Raw genomic sequence first — 6,298 nt, forward strand, 5'->3', positions numbered from 1 at the left:
GGAGGCCAAGGTGGGCGGATCACCTGAGGTCAGGAATTTGAGGCCAGCCTGACCAACATGATGAAACCCCGGCTCTACTAAAAATACAAAAATTAGCCAGGAGTGGTGGCATGCGCCTATAATCCCAGCTACTCGGGAGATTGAGACAGGAGTATCGCTTGAACCCAGGAGGCAGAGGTTGCAGTGAGCCAAGATCGTGCCATTGCACTCCAGCCTGGGCAACAAGAGCAAAACTCCATCTCAAAAAATAATAATAATAATGGCAATAGCCAGGTCAACTTTGCAGTGGAGACAACATGTTGTTGAGTCCTTGAATAACATCTATCCCTGCCACCATTGTCACTTCAAATACTGGACCATTGGGTAAACCCCAAGGTGGCCAGGGAAAGAGGCTAAATGTCACTCTCAGAAGAAGCCATATTGATTATTGAGAATTTCCTCTACTTTGGTTTTCTTCTACCAGGCATTTACATGAGAAAAAAAAAGTCTTCATACTATGTCCCATTCTGAGAAGACTATACAGATAACCTGTCTTCTAGACCCTCCTTATCACCAATCTTTCAGTTTTATTATTTCCAAGTCCCTGACCAGGTGACCCATCTGGTACCAACCCTGAGTCAGTGTAGATCTGTATCACAGGCCATCATCTCCTTCACACAAAATAGACAACCAGAAATTCCACTTAAAGTTCTCCTCATTGAGTGGGGTTGTAGTACATTGATTGTCTACTTTCTGCCAATGCCAGAATACCATACAGAAATCCATGGGCCAGGCATATACTCATCAAGAGGAAGTACATGGAAGTCAAAACCACTTACTAGTACAATCTAACTAAGCCCTCCAGACCTACAGGAGCCCGATATCATATATATTTCCATCTAAAATAAAACATTGTTATGTTTCATTTTACGGTTCAGTTGATCATATATCACAAAGTTCAAGATGGGCAACTCAAATAACATAATCGTTTGGCATCCCATAGTCAGGCACATGTGTCTACTGGAATCCAGTAGCAAGGCAAAAACTACTTTTCACAAAGAAATCCCTAAGTTTCTGTGCTGTTATTCTCCTATCAGGGATTGCCACGAGTCTCATACAGCTGCAGATACTTCCAACACATTTGAGTCTTCCGGGTCATAATGCCCAAGTGACAAGGATGGACCCCTTTCATGCTCTGTCTACTCAAAATGTTCAGCCTTCTGAGTTATACAATATGTGGCATACTTTACCTTCAAAACACAAAGAAGACCAACAAGAATTGTACTTCTTTCTTTTTGTAAGGTGGTGCAAGATGCAATAACTTGCAAACAACTTTAGCTATCCCAATATGCCTTATGCTACTAGACCTCTAGAAATGTTGTTAGCACCATGAATGCTTTGGTGTTTATCTTCTACTCTCTGGCTTGGTACCTCATGTTAATCAAATCCTGTTGCATTGTGTCTTCAATGTACTGGATGAGCATGGTGTTCTATGGAATATAAATATGATCCAGGACTCTCAGGACTGTTAGGATAGATTGTAAGAGAGTTGACATAGTCCTAGGGCAAGAGAGTATAAATTTACATTGTTCCTGTTTTTTAAAAGCAAATTACTTCTGATGTTTCTTACTGATTAGAACAGAAAGAAACAGCTACCAGATCAATAGCTATATACTAGGTGCCATGGGCTATGCTGATTTGCTCCAATAAAGTTATCACGTCTGGAAATACATCTGCGTTATCACGTCTGGAAATACATTTGCATCATCACCTGATTAAGTTTGCAACAATCCACTGTAATTCTTCATGACCTATTTAGCTTTTCCACCAGTCAGACAGGTGAGTTAAATGGGGAGGTGGTAGGACACCTTTTCTATATCTTCCAATTTTTCTATGGTAATGCTAATCTCTGCAATTCTCCCTATAAGACTTGCCATCTTGTTGGGAGTGAAGAAGAAGGTGTACAGTTCCAGGGGCTTCCTTACACTTGGCTCTTCCTACTATAGCTTTCATTCCATTGGTATAAGAATCATTGTAGGATTGTTACATATGTATCTATTCCTGGGCTGGATGTGGTGGCTCACACCTGTAATCCCAGCAGTTTGAGAGGCTGAGGCAGGCAGGTTGCTTAAGCCCAGGAGTTAGAGACCAGCCTGGGCAACATGGTGAAACCCTTTCTCTGCAACAAAATACAAAAATTAGCCAGGCATGGTGGTGCCTATCTGTGGTCTCAGCTACTTGGGAGGCTGAGGCAGGAGGATAATTTGAGCCCAGGATGTGGAGGTTGCAGTGAGCTGGGATCATGCCATTGCACTCCAGCTTAGGTGACAGAGTGAGACCTGTCTCAATAAAAAAAAAAAAAGGTCAGGTGCAGTGGCTTACACCTGTAATCCCAGCACTTGGGGAGACCAAGGCGGGTGGATCACTTGAGGTGAGGAGTTTGAGACCAGCTTGACCAACATAGTGAAACCCATCTCTACTAAAAATACAAAAATTAGTTGGGTTTTGTGGCACGTGCTTGTAATCCGAGCTACTCAGGAGGCTGAGGCAAGAGAATTGCCTGAACCCAGGAAGTGGAGGTTGCAGTGAGCCGAGATCGCATCACTGCACTCCAGCCTGGGTGACAAAGCGAGACTCCATCTCAAAAAAAAAAGAAATCTCTCTCTCATCTTACTTCTATAAGCTTTAACGAGTAAACTATGAAGGCTTTTAAGGTTCAGAATCACTTCCTAATAACCCCCCAGAAAGTCTGGGTATTTCCCTTCCCCCACCCCACCTTACACATTCTCCCTACTTAATTGCTTCAGATCCCTCTGGCAGTGGCTTAGGGAAACTGTCATGGTATAAAATTTGGCCACGTTTCAGGTTACTTCCTCATAGGAACCTGATGTCCCCTCAGTTGAGGAGCTTTAAGTCTGGAAACCAGGTAAGAAACTATAAATCCCACCACAGCGATTTGAGTTAGGCTCAGTGAACATAGAATTTTTTTTTGTCTTTTTGTGTCAAGCAGCACCTTTATGTCAAGCGGAAAGTGGACAATCAATGTAGGATAGGATGTCCATCTATTTTTTCCTATAGACCTGTGATCAAGTAGCCATCATACAGAACCCTATTGGTCAAAACATGCTGCTTAGCATTCCATCCTGTGGCTTATTGGTCATTGCATCCTTGTCTCTGAAAGATAAGCACCACCCTCTGGCCTCTGTCTACTATTTCAGGCTCCTATTTTTCCCATGGAAATTCAGAAGCAGCATCCCTCATTGTCATATCTGGCCCACAGAGAAAAACTACAATCTTCATTTCTTAATGCCTTAGTGAAGAAAGTGTTGTCTGGGCTCTTCTGAGTAGAAAAAGGTGAAGAGTGAATCTAGAGGGTTAAGTGTAATACAGTCAGCCCTCCATATCCGGGGGGGTTTCATCTATGGATTCAACCAACTGCAAATGAAAAATGTCAGTGGACCTACAATGAACATATACAGACTGTTTTTCTTGTCATTATTCTCTAAACAATACAGTGCTACAACTATTCACAGAGCATTTACATTGTATTAAGTATTACAAGAAATCTAGAGTTGACTAAGTATTTGGGAGTACGTACATGGGATATATGCAAATACAATTTCATTTTATATAAAGGACTTGAGCATCCTCAGATTTTGGTATCCTCAGAGGGGTCCTGGAACCAATCCCCCACAGATGCCAAGGTATGACTGTACATCTATTATGCCAATGTGTCAGGTGTGGCACACCTACCGCTGGTGTAAAGACAATAATCTTTATGTAGTAAATTAATAACCTTTTTAAAATTTACATCATGTGATGCTGATTTTCCATTTATAGATGCACAAAACAGATTTCTTTTCAAATAGATTTTTAAGTGATGAGATGTAAGAAAAAATATTAAGTAAATAGAACAGGTTGTGATTGGATATGGCAATAATCATAACGACAGTCCATAAATGACTATGTACATGAATGAACTTTGGGAAAACATTGATTGATTTAATTTAACCTCCTCATTTATGGGTGAGGAGACTAAAAGTCCAGAGAGTAACGTCTTTTTTGAAGTTTTGGCTGCTGTTGGAGGCAGAAGAACCCAAGTCTCTGGATTTCCCATTTGTCACTCATCCACACAGATCCTCCACGGCACTGAAGTATTCTTTTGAGAACCTAATGAAAGCTGTGAGTTATTATTCCCAAAAACGTAAATGGAAACAACACGTAAAATTCTGCCTACAATGTCAGTGGTTACTCAGACGGCCTAAAGTTCATTCACGGACCTAACGTTAACAACCCTCCATCTAATCATTTAAGTACCCACCAGCGTGGAGTGTTTTACAAAATGAAGCAAATATTTAAAGTGACCCAGGCTGTGTCTGAATTTTTCTAGAACTCAATAACCTTGCCTTTGGGCAAATGAGTCTCAAACACATAAAAGCTTCGAGCTTCTAAGTGTGTTTCTCTTCCTTCCAAAACTGCTCAGTACTAAAAAAGTTGACTTCTGTAGACAGTATGTGGCTACTAGTCAAGTGACATCAACAGCAGACTGCTGCATTTCACAAAGAGAAAGACCAAACCAGAAGTTTAGATGATTTCTTTCTTCCATAAACATTAGAGACTGGGGGTAAAGTAGAAACAGCAGCAACCACACTTCACAGAAGCCAGACATTAGAAACACACATTCCCAGCTTTGAGGAATGATTATTATAAAGCTGTTTGTCATAATAACTTTTGCTGATGCCTTCAGCTGTCTCCCTTTCATCTTTCATCTTTCCCCTGGGTTCAGCAGCTTTCCACCCGGAGACCCGCCTAACAACCGGTTTGATAATTACTTAAAGATAAGCTCTAGCGAGCACAGGGAAGGAAATGACTGTGGGTTTTTGGGAGTGGATGTGGATTTGCATTCTAATTTATTCACAAACTAGAAACGTATGGGTGTTATTTAAAGATGTGTTTTGGAAAAACTGACACAGAAAAGATCAACCCTGAAGTTATATGTCTAGCACACTTTGGATATCATTTCAATGTGACTGTCTAGGGCTGTGCTCCCTCCAAGAAGCAAGGAGGACAGTTTCCCAGAAGACAGAAGCTTCAGCACTTCCATGGGTGGCTGCTGTTATTCCTACTCCTCAGGAAACCTCCTCCTCAGGAAAAATGAAAGAAAGAAATCCTGGTAGAGACTATCTCACTGTCTTGGATCTCTAGGGCTTTCTTTCATATCCACCCAATGCCCAACTATGCCAAGTCAGCTACTTTCAAGCCAAGTTTATGAAATGTAACTTTCCCTTTTAACAGCAGATTCCAGAAGACATAGTTTTTGCTTCCGTTTGGCAGTTTAGGAATTGTCAGTGCCAAGTGTATATATTGTTGTGATAGATCCCATCCTGGTTCTAAGAGTTGTTACCTATGGCAGTTTCCCAGAGGATACATTTGTTCAGTAACAATTGAAGTGAACACACGTACCACGCACTGTTCCAGGCGTTAGGAAAACAGTAAAAAAACATCAGATCTAGTGTTCTATGTCAGGTCATAATAAGCCCTATAAAGAAACTAAAGTGAATGAAGAGAGGGAGAAGGGATGTTGCGAGGGTCAAGGAAAGCGCTCTGGGGAAGCGCCATTTGAATGCAAAGATTTCAAAACTGAGAAGTTGAGAACTGCCACACACACACATTAAAAAAAAAAAAAAAAAAAAACTGCGTGCTGAATAAGCTAAATAACTTACTCATTTGCCCAGAGGGGAATATGCAACCCACAATTAGAAGAGAACCTGATGCCTCCCTGACTGAAACATTTCCAGTCCAGTACTCCGGACTGCTTTCTGCCACATTCTGAAGCACCTTCCTAGTCATGGTGTTAAACAGGTGGGGGTGTCGGTTCAGAGCCAGTGTCAAAGAAATAAAAATAAACCAAAATTAATTAATTAATTAAACAGGTGGGTGGGGGAAACATGTAAATTAATGTAAATTAACCTGCACTCCGTGCCTGGTTTCTTTAGAACTTGAAAACATTACTTCTTATACAAGTGCCAAACAGCAATATAGCATGGCAGTTTAAATCCCAATTCTGCCCTTTCTTGCTTGTGACCCTGTTACTTAATCTCTCTGTGCCACAGCTTCTTTATCTGAAAACAACAAGACAAAAAAAAAATAATAACCCCAGCACTCGGGGTTAAGAGAAGTAATAAAATTCAACATGTAAAACTTACAACAGTGACTCACACATTTTAAGAGCTCAGTAAACACTAGGCATTGTTGTGCTTTTTAGGCTACTGATGTATATAACATCAGCTGTCATTATAATTACTAAAAAATTAATTAT

This window comes from Macaca nemestrina, chromosome 3, assembly GCF_043159975.1.
Source record: "Macaca nemestrina isolate mMacNem1 chromosome 3, mMacNem.hap1, whole genome shotgun sequence".
Taxonomy (NCBI): domain Eukaryota; kingdom Metazoa; phylum Chordata; class Mammalia; order Primates; family Cercopithecidae; genus Macaca; species Macaca nemestrina.